Here is a 14,542-nt window from a genome sequence, read left to right as displayed (position 1 = left end):
ACACTCATCTTGCATGACTTGGCCTCAATTGCTTCACCTACTATTGGCCTTTATTTAAAAGTCTGATATTTTCTTCTTTATGCTTTTTTTTTCCTGTTTAACTTTTCAAAAATATTTTATTAAATTTTTCTTGATTATTGAGTATTTTGGTGAATCTTAAATTTTATACCAAGCCAAGTGGCTCACTCGCCATTTCCTAATCCTAAACCCGTTTCTTCCTCCTCTCCAGCCACAAGCCTCAGCCGACTTTGTGCTCCTCAGAAAAAGCCAACATTCTAGCCTTAGGGCTCTTCTGTTCTAGAAGGGTGGTTGCAGTGGAAGGCAGGCTTTTCAGTGCTCCTCTTCCCTTGCCTCCCAAAGGCAAGAAAAAAAGACTTTTTTTTGTCTTAAGACCCACTTTGAAGAAATGAGGGAGAAGACAAATGTAAAATGAAGGCCATATTGTCTGTTAAGAGTCACTGCATAGAGCCCAGAACCAATGAACTACAGAAGAAAGAGTACTACAGGCACTACAGAAGAAAGCGTAAGAGCGTGGTGCTCGACCACCTATCGTCTCCACCCCTCACAGGCTGTGTGACCTGGGAGGGTACTTAGTCACGGCCCCTTACCAGCTGTGCCATCTTGGGAAGTTGCTTGAAGCCTGCTAGTTACCAGTTGTTGCCCTAGTAGACAAGTTCCTTTAGCTCTACCCGTTCATAGTTTTGTCATGTTGGTCAAGTACCTTGAGCTCTGTCCTTCCTAGTTGTGCCATGTCCTAGCTTGACAAGTACTCAAGCTCCACTGGTGTCATGTTGGGACATTACGTGAGCTCCGCTCCTTACTAGCTATGCCATCAGGGGAAGTCACTTAGGTTCTCTGCGCTTTGGTTTTTCTCATCTGTACAATGGAGGCAATAGAGGTACCTATCTCGTGGTTATTGTGAGGATTAAATAAGTGAAGGTATGTGATGTTCGTAGGACAGAATCTGGTGAGCATTAAGCACTCAACGCACAGTGGCAATTACCATTTGAAAAGCGTTTCGGACCTGGGGCGCCTGGGTGGCTCAGTCGCTTGAGCATCATCAGACTCTAGATTTCAGCTCAGATCATGGTCTTACAGTCATGAGATCAAGCCCCACGTCGGCTTCTTGCCGGGCCTGGACTCTGTTTAAGATTGTCTCTTCCTCTCCCCCTGCCCCTCCTTGCTTCTGCGTGTATGTGCAAACGTACACACATGCTCTCTCTCTCTCTCAAAAAATCTTTCAGACCTAAAAAAATATATTCAAAATGAGGAAAGCTGTCAATAGCAAAATTATATGTATTTTCAAAAATGTTATGACAGCAATTCCATTGACTTGAGAATTTGACTATATATATTTTATCTGTTTGTGTGTTGGGGTCTTCCAAACAAGAGGCCCATGGTTCTTTCAAGGTCCTAAAACAGCCTTGAATTCAAGTCATGAAGTTTGTGGGTCCCACAAAGTATCAAGTATCCTGACAGCTGTATCTGTTGTGCTCCTCTCTACAATAATAGCTAGTATTTATTGAATGGTGTCTATGTGCCACACATGGTTCCAAGCTCTTTAAGTGCAGTATTTCAATAAATCCTCACAATATTCTCACGAGGCAGGAACCATTGTCACGATCGTATTTTAGAAGAGGAAATGGGCCTGGGGAGTTTGAATGACTTGTCTGAGCTCCCACTGCAAGTGGAGGTGAAATGAGGGCCATCATGCACTGTTTTTCCAATTTCTTTCCTTTTAAGGTAAAGGACTCTCTGTGACCATGTCCCTGATTCCTAGGCAGAGGTGATCTGACTATTCTGGGAATGTACATAGTTAAAACAAAAATGTCCCCAGATATGGAGGCGTCCCTTTGGAAAGGATTCTGCTCGTTTAGAAGTGCCTTTGGTGCGTTTCCTGCTCTCTAGACCTCGAGTGTACTGGAAATTTATTCAACATGCATTGACATTATGAGATCCAGTTGTACAGAGGAGAGGCGACTTAGAGAGGGGTAGATGACCCACCCAATAGCACGCCACACCTGGGAAGAATTTCCAATTCTTCACTTTACCGCTGCCTCCCATGGCTAGTCATTGTATTAGATGGTGGCATTCCGGGTTCTGGAAGTCTACTGATGGAGGACGAGAGGATACAGGTGAGTGGCTCATGCCATTATCAGACCTCTCAATCCTCTCCTGATGAGAAAGGTTGAGATTTTCCTTGTATAGTCACATAGGGGACAGAAAGTTAACCTGTTTAAGGGAGGGCTCCTTTGGGTCTAACAAGTGGGTACTTACGTTCTGGAGGAAGAGCCCTTCCTCCTTTCTGTGCTTGCACCAGTCACTGTGAGAGACTCCTCCTTGATACGTCCTTGCTGCTCTTGACTCACCTCTGAGACTGGAAATTCTGCCTTATAGCTCTCTTATTCTCTACCATTGAAGGATCTCAGAATCCAGGTGTGACTGTATTAATTGAGCATTTATTATGTGCGTAGCACTAGGCAAAGCATTATGAAAGATACCAAAATTCCATTCTCTATTATTTTGCAAGCTTGATGGAGGTCAAGACATACAGAAGCAATTGATGGGGCACCTGGGTGGCTCAGTTGGTTAAGCATCCAACTTCGGCTCAGGTCGTGATCTCACGGTTTACGGGTTCAAGCCCCATGTCGGGCTCTGTGCTGACAGCTCAGAGCCTGGAGCTGCTTCAGATTCTGTGTCTCCCCCTCTCTCTCTGCCCCTCCCCTGCTCATGCTCTGTCTCTCTCTGTGTCTCAAAAATAAATAAACATTAAAAAAAATTTTTTAAAGACATACAGAAGCAATTGAGAATACATTTAAGTACAAAAGCGACAAATAGACAATAGTACTTTATGAATTGAAAGGGGAGAGGTCAGTGCAAGAGGAGAGTCTTCAAGAAACATTTCCAAAGCTATTAAAAAATAAGTCGTGATCTTGATAGCTGATGTCCTATCAAATGTCCGAATGACACTTTTGTTTCAAACTTGCCTTTTCTATGCTCCTAACCAGGAAAAGTAGTGTTCTTCTTTTTTTTCTGTATTAATTATAAGCTGTTGTTTCTACATAGATACTTATAGGTCTGACATACAGTTGGTGCAGGTAATACTCTTTATGTGCATTTGTCAAATTAATTTAAGATTGACTTTAAATTCAATCTCCAGACATTTCTCGAGGAGTCAGGTGCTTTATTGATGAGCCAAAATCTCTTTGTCCTCTTTTTCTCGGGTAGGAATCATCCATCATCAGCCCTATTAAGGCCCCGAGAGGCTAAAAACATTTTAGTCCAATGTTTTTTCATTTTTTCGTCTATAGTGAACTTGGCTTATGCTTTTAGGAGTTACACCTTAAAGCATACCCTGCACTGTGGTCTGTAAGGCCCACAATGAATTGAGAGACTGGGCACCAAGTAACTCTTAAAAAATATGTCATCGAGATCCATACACTAAGGAGAATGAGAAATACATTTCTGTCAAAGGTACAAGTTGATAAGTTTGATGTCCATTGAGATTATTCCCTACAGAGAAGGGAGGGACTTTTTTTTTAAGTCTGTACCCAGTAGAAGTGTTTTCTCTTTTCAGCCTCAGCTACCTACCATTACTACACAACTTTGGAAAGCTCAGGTTGCATCATGTACCAACGGGTCATAGAAAATATTTTTCTTAGTCCCATTGTGACATTTCAGCTTTCCTAGATTTCATACATGCTTTACCTGTTCTTTCCTAACCAAGGTTTACTGCTCCTACCCTTTAACTACCGAGCAGTCTTATCTACCTTGCTTTCCTAACACTACGTACTTCCGAGCCATATGTGCTCTGCAATGCCTAACCCTTAGTAATGCCTCCTCGGTGCTTCCTCGAGGCTACAAACCATGGCTGAGGAAACTAAAGGAAACGAGAATACCTGACATTCAATATTCTGGCTCTCTGGTTTCAGCTGACAATGGATTCATTCATTTTGTTTTCCTGGCATCTGCTGTACAACTGCCGTTCACATTCTTTTTACTTCCTCTTACACCTAATCACGTTCTTTCACTCACCAGATGTACTTGTGGGTCAAGGTTATCCAACAGCTATTCTCTCCCCCACCATTCCTCCACCGAAGTCTCTTTTCTGTTGTTTTCATTCTCCGTTTTCCCATCTTCTGTCTTGTTTCTGTTCCCATTCTCCAATCTTCAGTTTCATTTTTTACTCAAATCTATCGAGGCTTAATTTACCTTCAGTAAAACCCACCCATTTTAAGTATATGGTTTGCTGAATCTTGAGAGATATTTTAATCACCAAATGACATACAGATATTTTAATCACCAAAATGAAGATAGAGTTTTACCCTTTTCTATTGGCTATTCCATATGTGTTTGTTTTATTTTTGGTTGCACTAGAATTTACAATACTCCTCTTTACATTGTCAGAATCTACTTCAAATATTATTTCTCGTATTTTTACAACAGCATGTTTTCATTTTCTCATCTCATCTTTTGTGATATTTTTGTCATTTTTTTTACTTCTACATGTTATATAAATTCATCAGTCATTATTAGTTCTGCTTCAAATGGTCACTTACCTTTTTTTTTTTAATGTTTATTTATTTTTATTTTGAGAGAGAGAGAGAGAGAGCCCATGCATGCAAGCAAGGCAGGGGCAGAGAGAGAGAGAGGGAGAGAATCACGAGCAAGCTCCAAGCTGTTAGTGCAGAGCCCGACGTGGGGCAGGTTCTCCTGAACCATGAGATCATGACCTAGGCCGAAATCAAGAGTCGGATGCTTAACTGACTGAGCCACCTAGGCACCCTGATAGTCACTTATCTATAAAAAGATTTTTCTAGCGGCGCCTGGGTGGCTCAGTTGGTTAAGCGTCCGACTTCAGCCAGGTCGCGATCTCGCAGTCCGTGAGTTCGAGCCCCGCGTAGGGCTCTGTGCTGACTGCTCAGAGCCTGGAGCCTGTTTCGGATTCTGTGTCTCCCTCTCTCTCTGACCCTCCCCCGTTCATGCTCTGTCTCTCTCTGTCTCAAAAATAAATAAACGTTAAAAAAAAAATTTAAAAAAATTTTTCTAAAAGAAAAAAAGTTCTTTATATTTAGCCATAGATTTTTCAATTCAAGCCCTTCTTTTTGTTGTTGTTGCTTACTCAATTTTGAGAGGCAGAGAGAGACGAAGTGTGAGCAGGGAAGGGGCAGACAGAGAGGGAGACACAGAATCTGAAGCAGGCTCTTCAGCAGATCTGCAGGCTTCAGCAGATCTGAATCTGAGCTGTCAGCCCAGAGCCGGATGTGGGGCTTGAACCCACGAACCGTGAAATCATGACTTGAGCTGAAGTTGGATGCTTAACCGACTGAGCCACCCCGGCGCCCCAATTCAGGCCCTTCTTATTCCTTTGTGTAGATTCAAGTTTTCAAATGGTATTACTTTCATTCAGACTAACGATCTCCATTTACTATTTCTTGTAGTATAGATTTGATGGCAATGAACATTCCAGCTTGAATGTTTGAGATATGTTTCCTTTTCTTCAAATTTCAAAGAAACATTTGTTGGATACAGAATTCTAGATTGGCCTTACTTTTTCCAGCAAGGTAAAGGTAGTCCATAGTTTCATAATTTGTAGCCATTCTTGTGTGTTCCCACCATATAACAAATATCCCCTTTCCTCCAGTTTCCAAAAACATGTTCCTCATTTCCTTCTGAACCTTTAGTAGCAACACCTTTAAATTCAAATGTTTACTAACAGTCTGTTTACAATGCATGTATCATCTAAGATAATACAGGGTTTCAACACTGTGCTCAGTTCCTTCTGAGCTCTCACCAGTTACGTCTTTAATATCTTACTTCTACCAACCATCTAAAGCAATCTAATCTTGTTTACATCATACTTACAAATTTTTTCCAGCTTCTACCTATTATCCAATTTCATATTATACTTTTACATCTTTAGGTATATTTTCCAGGTATCAGCTCGGTATTACTTTCCTACAGCTGCTGCAGCAAAGTATCACCAACTTAGGGGCTTAAAAATCACAGAAATTTATATTCTTTCACAACGTGGATGACCTAAAGTCCCAAATCAGTATCAAGAGGCCAGAATCAAAGCCCAGGCAGGGCCACGTCCACTGTGGAAGTGCTGAGGAGGAATCCCTCCCTTGCCTCTTCCAGCTTCTGGTGGCTGTTGGCATTCCTTGGCTTTGGTGGCATCACTCCAATCTCTGCCTTCGTGGCCATACTGACTCCCCTTCTATGTGGCAGATCTCCCTCTGCCTCCCTCTTACGATGAAACATGTGATTCTATTAGGGCCCACCCAGATAATCTAGGATAATTGCATCTCAAAATCCCTAATGCAGTCACATCTGCAAAGCCTTTTTTGGCAGGTAAGGTGACGTTCACAAGTTCTAGAGATCAAGCTCTGGATATACTGGGAGCAGTGGGGAGGGGGCACTTTATTCACACCAACACTTAGTGTTTCAGGTGAAATAGTTCCTGTCGTCCCAGCTTCACTGAATGCCAGCTGGACACAAAAAATACAGCAGTTGTGAGAAAGTAACGTTCAAAAGGGGATTTACGGGGAGAAACAATAGGAAAGCAAGTTGGAGGTGTCTGTGTAAAATGTAATATGGAATACAGAACGTTTTCGAAATTTCTTTGAAAACAGTATTTCAATACCTAGGGAAGGACAATAGATTCTTGTACCTAATTTGATGAGGAAGAAGCAGGAGGTGGCATACGAGTCCTCTCTCTACAGAAAAAAATAAGCAATAGAGATAGCAATGCTCGAAGTCACAATATCAGTATGGATATTCCAGTGAGACCCTGAATTCTGAAAAAGGAAACAAATCCAGAATTGGGGAGGGGGAGGAATGGTGAAACAGTGACAAATGAATAAAGGCAAGCAGAAAGGAAATATGAAAGGAAATAGGTCTCAAGAAAATAGAGTAGGGCAAGTGCAGACTGAAATAAAATCCAAGTAGATAGATTAAAAGATTATTTGACCTGAGAAGCTTAAGCTAGTTAATGATCCAATAACTATTAATATAATAGTTGAGTAGATCATTAACTAGTAGGTGGTCAAGTAGGTGGTCACTTGGTCAAGTGTGGACTAAATGAATGACACCTACTACGTTCCAGACACTTGGGCACTGAACAAATTAATCTCAGCCTTATATGAAAATTTATATTCCAGGGGTGCCTGGGTGGCTCAGTTGGTTGAACGTCCAACTTCGGCTCAGGTCGTGATCTCGCAGCTTGTGAGTTCGAGCCCCGCGTCGGGCTCTGTGCTGACGGCTCGGGGCCTGGAGCCTGCTTTGGATTCTGTGTCTCCCTCTCTCTGCCCTCTCCCTGACTTGTGAGCTCTCTCTCTCTCCAAATAAAAAAAGAGAGAGAGAGCACATTAAAAGTTATTGATTTGTGGGGTGCCTGGGTGGTTCAGTCGGTTAAACATCCGACTTTGGCTCAGGTCATGATCTCACAGTTTGTGAGTTCAAGCCCCACATCAGGCTCTGTGCTGATAGCTCAGAGCCTGGAGCCTGCTTCGGATTCGGTGTCTCCCTCTCTCTCTGCCCCTCCCCTGCTCATGCTCTGTCTCTCTCTGTCTCTCAAAAACTAAAAAGAAGGTTAAAAAAAAGTTAAAGCATACAAATAAAGACGGAAACTAATACAATCGTTAATAAAGATGCAATAATTCAATATTACCAGTAATGAAGCTGTGATTGCATTTTAGTGCCTTCTAACCTGATTTTTAAGATATTTGCAACAATTACTGTGAATACCTCTATGGAATGCATTAAAAAATCTATATGGGGGGACCTGGGTGGCTCAGTTGTTTAAGCGTCTGACTCTTGGTTTCAGCTCAGGTCATGATCTCACAGTTTGTGGGTTTGAGCCCCGTGTCGGGCCCCTTGCTGACAGTGTGGAGCCTGCTTGAGATTCTGTCTCCCTCTCTCTCTGCCGCTCCCCTGCTTGCCCTCTATCTCTGTCTCTCAAGAATAAAGAAACATTAAAAAAAAAAAAAAAAATCTATGTGAGACAAGTTTGCATTGAAACCTGAGCTGTTGCATGTGAAAAACAGTTTCTTTTCAGGGGAAAAAAAAAAAAGATAGAAAAACAGATATGTTCCCAGAAGTGAGCTGATAAGTACAAACACACATAAACACTTAAAAGCTTTTTGAGAACCATTTTCCTCAGTTCTGAACAGAATGACTTCACTTTCATTTGGAAAATATTTAACAAAAGATTCAACAATGAAGTATTTCAAGATGCATAATTTTTCATCTTTAATCTTCGTGGAATTATTAGAAACATTGCCAAAAGGTCACACTACAGAGAAAGCAAATCATACAAACGAACAAGGAAACTGAGTCGAAACAAACTGCTGGCCATTATTATGAAAACCTAGTCACCTGCTGTGTTTGTCCAATACAGTAGCCAATAGCCATATGTAATGATTTAAATTAAGTAAAAAGAAGGTAGGAAATTCAGTTCCTCAGACACACAAACTACATTTCAAGTGCTCAAAAGCCCATGTACTAGGGGCTACCATGTCGGACAGCGGAAATACAGAACATTACCACCATCACTCTATCAAGCCCTGACAAAGACTGTGCATCCAATCCGTGGTGTATACGACAAATAAGAATACTTAATATTTATTGAACTACTGGCTTAAAGACCCTATCCCTTTCTCACACCTCCCGTGATTTTTCATTACATTAAAAAAAAGTTTCTTCGGGGCGCCTGGGTGGCGCAGTCGGTTAAGCGTCCGACTTCAGCCAGGTCACGATCTCGCGGTCCGTGAGTTCGAGCCCCGCATCGGGCTCTGGGCTGATGGCTCAGAGCCTGGAGCCTGTTTCCGATTCTGTGTCTCCCTCTCTCTCTGCCCCTCCCCCGTTCATGCTCTGTCTCTCTCTGTCCCAAAAATAAATAAACGTTGAAAAAAAAAAAAAAAATTAAAAAAAAAAAAAAAAGTTTCTTCGTGTTATATTAAATTTTGTTTTAGAAATATTTTTATAGTTTATATAACTTATATAAATTATAAAAAATATATTTTATAAATATTGTTTCATTTCACCTTTAAAGGTCCATGCAATGGAAAAATGGGGAAAAAAGTTCTTGCTCCCTTAAAGAATGGATCTATTTCCTTTTATTAGATGAAAATTATATATCCACATTTCCTTCTTTGGCTACGAGAAAACTCAGAATTAAATAATGCTTAATTGCCATAACTATGAATCCAGGTTTTGAATAAATGTGTTTTCCTCCCTTCTATGCAATTTTTGACATTACTGTATTTTAACATTTTTAAAATGTTATCGCAAAGAGGCTCAAATTCTTTTTGGAGATGGGTGGACCATAATTGATAAATTCTATATGATGGCACTCTACTGCCCTCTTTCTTTGAAGAATAGAAGTTTCAAGCAAGAAATCAAATACCAACTAAAGTTTTTCTAACAATAACCACAAGAAAATATCTGTACCTTTCATTAGTCAATATATTGTACACATCAATGCCAAAAGCCATTATAAAATTAAGCAATAATTCTTTACAACTATTTAAAAAAAATTTTTTTAATGTTTATTTTGGGGGGGGGGGGAAGGGTGGGAGACACAGAATCTGAAGCAGGCTCCAGGCTCTGAGCTGTCAGCACAGAGCCCGATGTGGGGTTCGAACCCATGAGCTGTGAGATCATGACCTGAGCCGAAGTCGGACGCTTAACCAACAGAGCCACCCAGGCACCCCAAAATTAAGCAATAATTCTTAATAAAATTCTGAGATTAAAAAACTAAGTATGAAAATTACCAACATTCAATAGCAAATATCATATTTGGTAAAGTACCAATATTTCCATTAAAATCAGAAATAAGACAAAGATACATCATATCGCTACTATCATTTAACATTGATTTGAACAATGTAGTTAATGCAATAAAATTCTAAAAAATCAAACAAGCAATAAAAATCTTGAAAGGCATATAGTTATCTTTATTTTCAGAGTGGTATACCTACAAAGTCTGAATATCTATAATAGCTAATTAAAATGAATAAGGGTTTATTAAGGTGAACAGATATGACATACATAAGAAAGAATTGATACCCTTTCTCTATACCACCCAAAACTAATCAGCAATGGGGAAAAAATCCTACTCTAGTAGCTATAATTAATAAACGTGCGAGATAAATTTGACACAGGAATCTAAATGTGTCTCAAACGCACAGAATCTAAATTGAAAAAAAAAACCCACCAAAAACATCTTATTAAAGGACATAAAATAAGACATAAGAGCAGACTATTTTCCTGGATATAGAATCTTAAAACCATAAAAAAAATATCAATCCAAATGAACGTAGGTTTATTTAATACTGAATTTCTTAGGAATGCTTTTTATCTGCAAGAAAACACCCAACCAAAACACTGGCTTAAGTTAACTAAAACATTTAATTATCTCACATAAAAATCTAGAGTAAGGAATTACCAGGCCAATACAGTGGTTCCCCGATCATAAAAACCCAGCCGTCTTTCTGCCTTCCTTAACAATGTCATTTGTTGCTTTATAGTTCCAAGATGGCTGCTGCAACTCAAGGCATTACATTCAAGTTCGTCAGGGAAGGAGGGAGAAGGCGGTGGTGCTAAGCATACCTTTTTATTCTCTTAAATCCAAAAGCAAATGATTCTCCAGAAATCCCCCAGTAGACTTCCATTTATGTCGCACTGGCCAGAACATCATGCGACTACCCCTAGATGCTGGTTAGGCTGAGAAAGCAAGCACCTAGCTCTTCCAGTCTCCAAAGTGGTAGAAGGAAGACAATTGAGAATGGGTGTTTAGCCAACCTAAGTGTTGGTATTTACCACAAAGTCTCATCAGAATCTCGCTTTTTCATTCAAACTGTTCTGTTTCCCAATGTAGAATGTGTATTCCAGAAAAGGAATCTATCTTGCTCACCACCATATTCCTAGATGACTAAAAAGTGGCCATTCCTAAATGATAGGTAACTTAGTGTATTACAACGGTATCTTTAGTCTTCAATAGTGTGACTAAACACAGAATCATATCATAGGGAAGGTCATCTGGTCTTCTCATCTTCCCAGTGTAAGAATTTCTGCCTAAAGATGGCACGACTGCCGGTCTCTGGCTGACATACCTCAAACGAGTCTCTTAAGGTGTGGTGAGTGCTTACTGTGTGTCAGGGACTAGGTTTAATGTTCTACCCGCACAATCTCATTTCTATTCACAATGACCCTATGAGGAAAATACAAATATTTCCATTTCACAAAGGAGAAGAATGAGGCAGTGTCAGAACAACGCAGCAAGTAAGTGGCAGAGCTTGGATCAGAACCCAGGTCAAGCTAACTCCAGATTTCAGGTTCTGAATCACTGAACTTTACCACTTCCCATATGAACACAGTCTGTTCCACTGCTGAACAGCTCTTTGCTAGAATGTTCTTTCACTAAGCTGGACCAACGGGCCACACTTATTTCCATTTATTATCTTCATTCTGAAGGATAGCTCAGTAATCCTATGCTCTATGATCACCCTTTGAAGGTCTCAGAATTATTTCCAAACACCATGTTACTATTTTGGTCAACTGCTTTTGGATTAGAGTCTATTTGTGGGATTCTTACATGTAGCATCCGAAGGGAAACTCCACACCACGAATCTGTTTACCAGGGTCACAGACTATTATAGGCGCTGAAAACAGGATCCCCCAAGATGGGCCACTTTGACATAAAGGCAGAATTAAATCATAACAATATCCTTTCATTGTTTACCACGGAAGAAACAAAAGTTTCAAAAAGCGCTATTTTTCACTGCTTAAATTCCACTCAGTTCTTACAAAGGGAGTATCTATCTGTCACTACATGTTCACAGGACTAACTTACTCTATAAACTCATGGATTCTATGGGTAAGTGTCTGGTGGAGAAATTACTGGGCCTCTTTGTAAATAATATTTGTAAAAGAGTCAGCAACTATGAAGCAAAATTGTTTAAAACAAAAAAATCTAGTAAGGAGAAAAGGAATAATTTTCTGCTAATATGAATGTATTTTCTATTACACTAAACTCCTCTTCAGGTTACAGTTTAAAATAAGTTATTCCCTTCTGGCTGTTAGTTTGGCTTTTACTGAAAGTGTTTTGGGGCGCCTGGGTGGCTTGGTCGGTTGAGCGTCCGACTTCAGCTCACGTCATGACCTCGCGGTTCGTGAGTTCGAGCCCCGCGTCGGGCTCTGTGCTGACAGCTCAGAGCCTGGAGTCAGCTTTGGAATCTGTGTCTCCCCCTCTCTCTGTCCCTCCCCCACTCTCTCTCTTTCAAATATAAACATTAAAAATTAAAAAAAAAGTGTTTTGGTTTTTTTTAAAACATGGAAATGTCTCAACAGTAAATATCCCAATAATCCTTGGAAAGGATGTCACCTACAAGCTAATTTCCTCAAGACACACAAGCTAAAGAAAAAAAAGTATGGTTTACCTCAATTGTTAAAAAAGTCACAGTATAAAGATGAAAATCCACTGCCGGTTTCAAGAAATGCTTGTAAGCAGGACTCTACCGCCCTCTCTTGTGCCAAGAACGTAAGACACCGCCCGTGCAAGGCAGGCACCTCCCAGGGTGAACTGAAAGGAAACTTCTCTCCAGTAGATGGCCAACTGCGAGGGCGAGGGCAGAGGACACCTGCCTGAGGGCCTTCACACATCTGCGCTTTCACGTTTTTGTTGAATAAATGAATCTCTTTTTTTAAAGGTTTTTTTTATTTGATTATCGCTGAAATTTTAAAGAGTAAAAGAAAGTCATACATTTAGGATACTTTTTTTTTTCTTCTTGATTCCAACAGACTTATTTTGTCAAAGGAGCAAAAATCTGGCAGTTTCCAGTTGCAGTGCGGGCTATCCAATGTACCCGGTTTTAAAATCCAGTGTTCAAAATCAACAAATGCAGAATAAAAGTTGGGACTTGACTGCCTTTATTTAGCCTGACGACCGCAATGCTTGAAGCGGTCTTTTGACCTGGTAAGTGACCGAAGCACAAATTATGTGGGTCTTCTTAGTTTACCCTCTTGATTTCACACAGGCTGCCTCTGCAGACAAATAATTCCATCATAGAGACCCGATGTTCTAATAGGGGTTAGGGAAGATACAGTCTTTGGTTTCCTAATTTAGAAAAGTAATCTCCCCCTCCGGGAGATCTGGCCTATACTTTACACGTGAATGAAGGATAGTCTCTCAGTGCCAACTTGTGCTATCAGGATTGCTGAAATTCTTTAACAGAATAAGAAGTTCTAAAACTGCTTTTATAACAATAAAATCAAACATTACTTAGAGAGCCAGATAATACTGCCTTTTCTTTCCAAAAGTTTAATTCGTATTTTTTAGTCAAAATACAACACATTTTCTCAATCATTTAACCAATTAACCCAAAGGAAAAAAGTGAAATACTATGATTACAAGTATGCTAATAAACACTTTTAGCAAGATATATGGCAACAATACTTTCAACAAGTTTTATAAGAAACTGGCATAAAACAAAGTTAACTATAACATTTTTAAAACGACAAGATCAGTTTACCTAACCTTCTACCTAATACCTTCTAAGAGGTATTTGCACTTCTTGTCCTGGCTTAAAAACAAAACAAAACAAAACTCTCAAATCACTTCCTTCTATCCAAATAAATTTACTATATTTGCTAAGCTGCATAAAGTTCACGAGGATAGGTTTTAAAAAAAGCACTCAACGCAAAATTAAGGCAAACTGGATAGTTGCTATCAGGTAAATTAAGCAGCTGGAAGGATCTCTGTTTCAGAATTTCTGCCTCGAATGCCCTGGGAGCTTAGATTTCAAAGGGCACGTTTGTATCTGTCGTACATCTGATCCTTGCAGCATTTCTGAAGGAGGAAGAAAATGATGCTCCCATTTTACTAAGGAGAAAAACTAAGAAGACTCACTGAAGATCATACAGCTTGGTCAGTGGCACAAACACACTTATCAAAGGCCTTGGAACACAGGACAGTTTCCTGTTGGTAGATTTAACTTTCTAACTGTGTCAAGATATGATCCGAGCATCAAAATAGTGTGAATTCCTTGAGGTCTGGAAAACAGACGGCAGCTACAATGGGTGATGAGGAAAGTCAGCTCACGATTTCTCACATGCTACACGATTTACAGTGCAAGTCCGGGATAAAGAGGGAGGTGAATACAAGAAGAAGGGGGCGAATGAGTTGACATCATCATACGGCGAGGTCTGAACAGAACCTAGAATAAACTAGAACCGAAAAGATGGTCTTTCATCTGGTATTCAGACCAAAGGGTAGAGAGACGTAGAAATAGAAAGCTAAGAAATTATTCACTTTAACAGATCCCCATATATACAATTCTAAAACTTCTTTGAGGTAGACAGATGTTAGGAATGAACTCAGTTCATGTTTTAAAAAAAGAAGATAAGGAAGGGAGGGAGGTCGGGAGGGAGGGAAGGAGGAAAAAAGGAATGAAGGGCCCTATTTTCAGTCGTACCTTTAATTAAAAAACATCCCAGTTAGTACTTGTAAAGATCCCTTTCAGTAAAGTGCTTAAATGCC

The sequence above is a fragment of the Leopardus geoffroyi genome, chromosome A1 (genome assembly GCF_018350155.1).
Source record: "Leopardus geoffroyi isolate Oge1 chromosome A1, O.geoffroyi_Oge1_pat1.0, whole genome shotgun sequence".
Classification (NCBI taxonomy): domain Eukaryota; kingdom Metazoa; phylum Chordata; class Mammalia; order Carnivora; family Felidae; genus Leopardus; species Leopardus geoffroyi.
The sequence above is the reverse complement of the archived record's forward strand: the minus strand, read 5'-3'. Positions refer to the sequence as shown.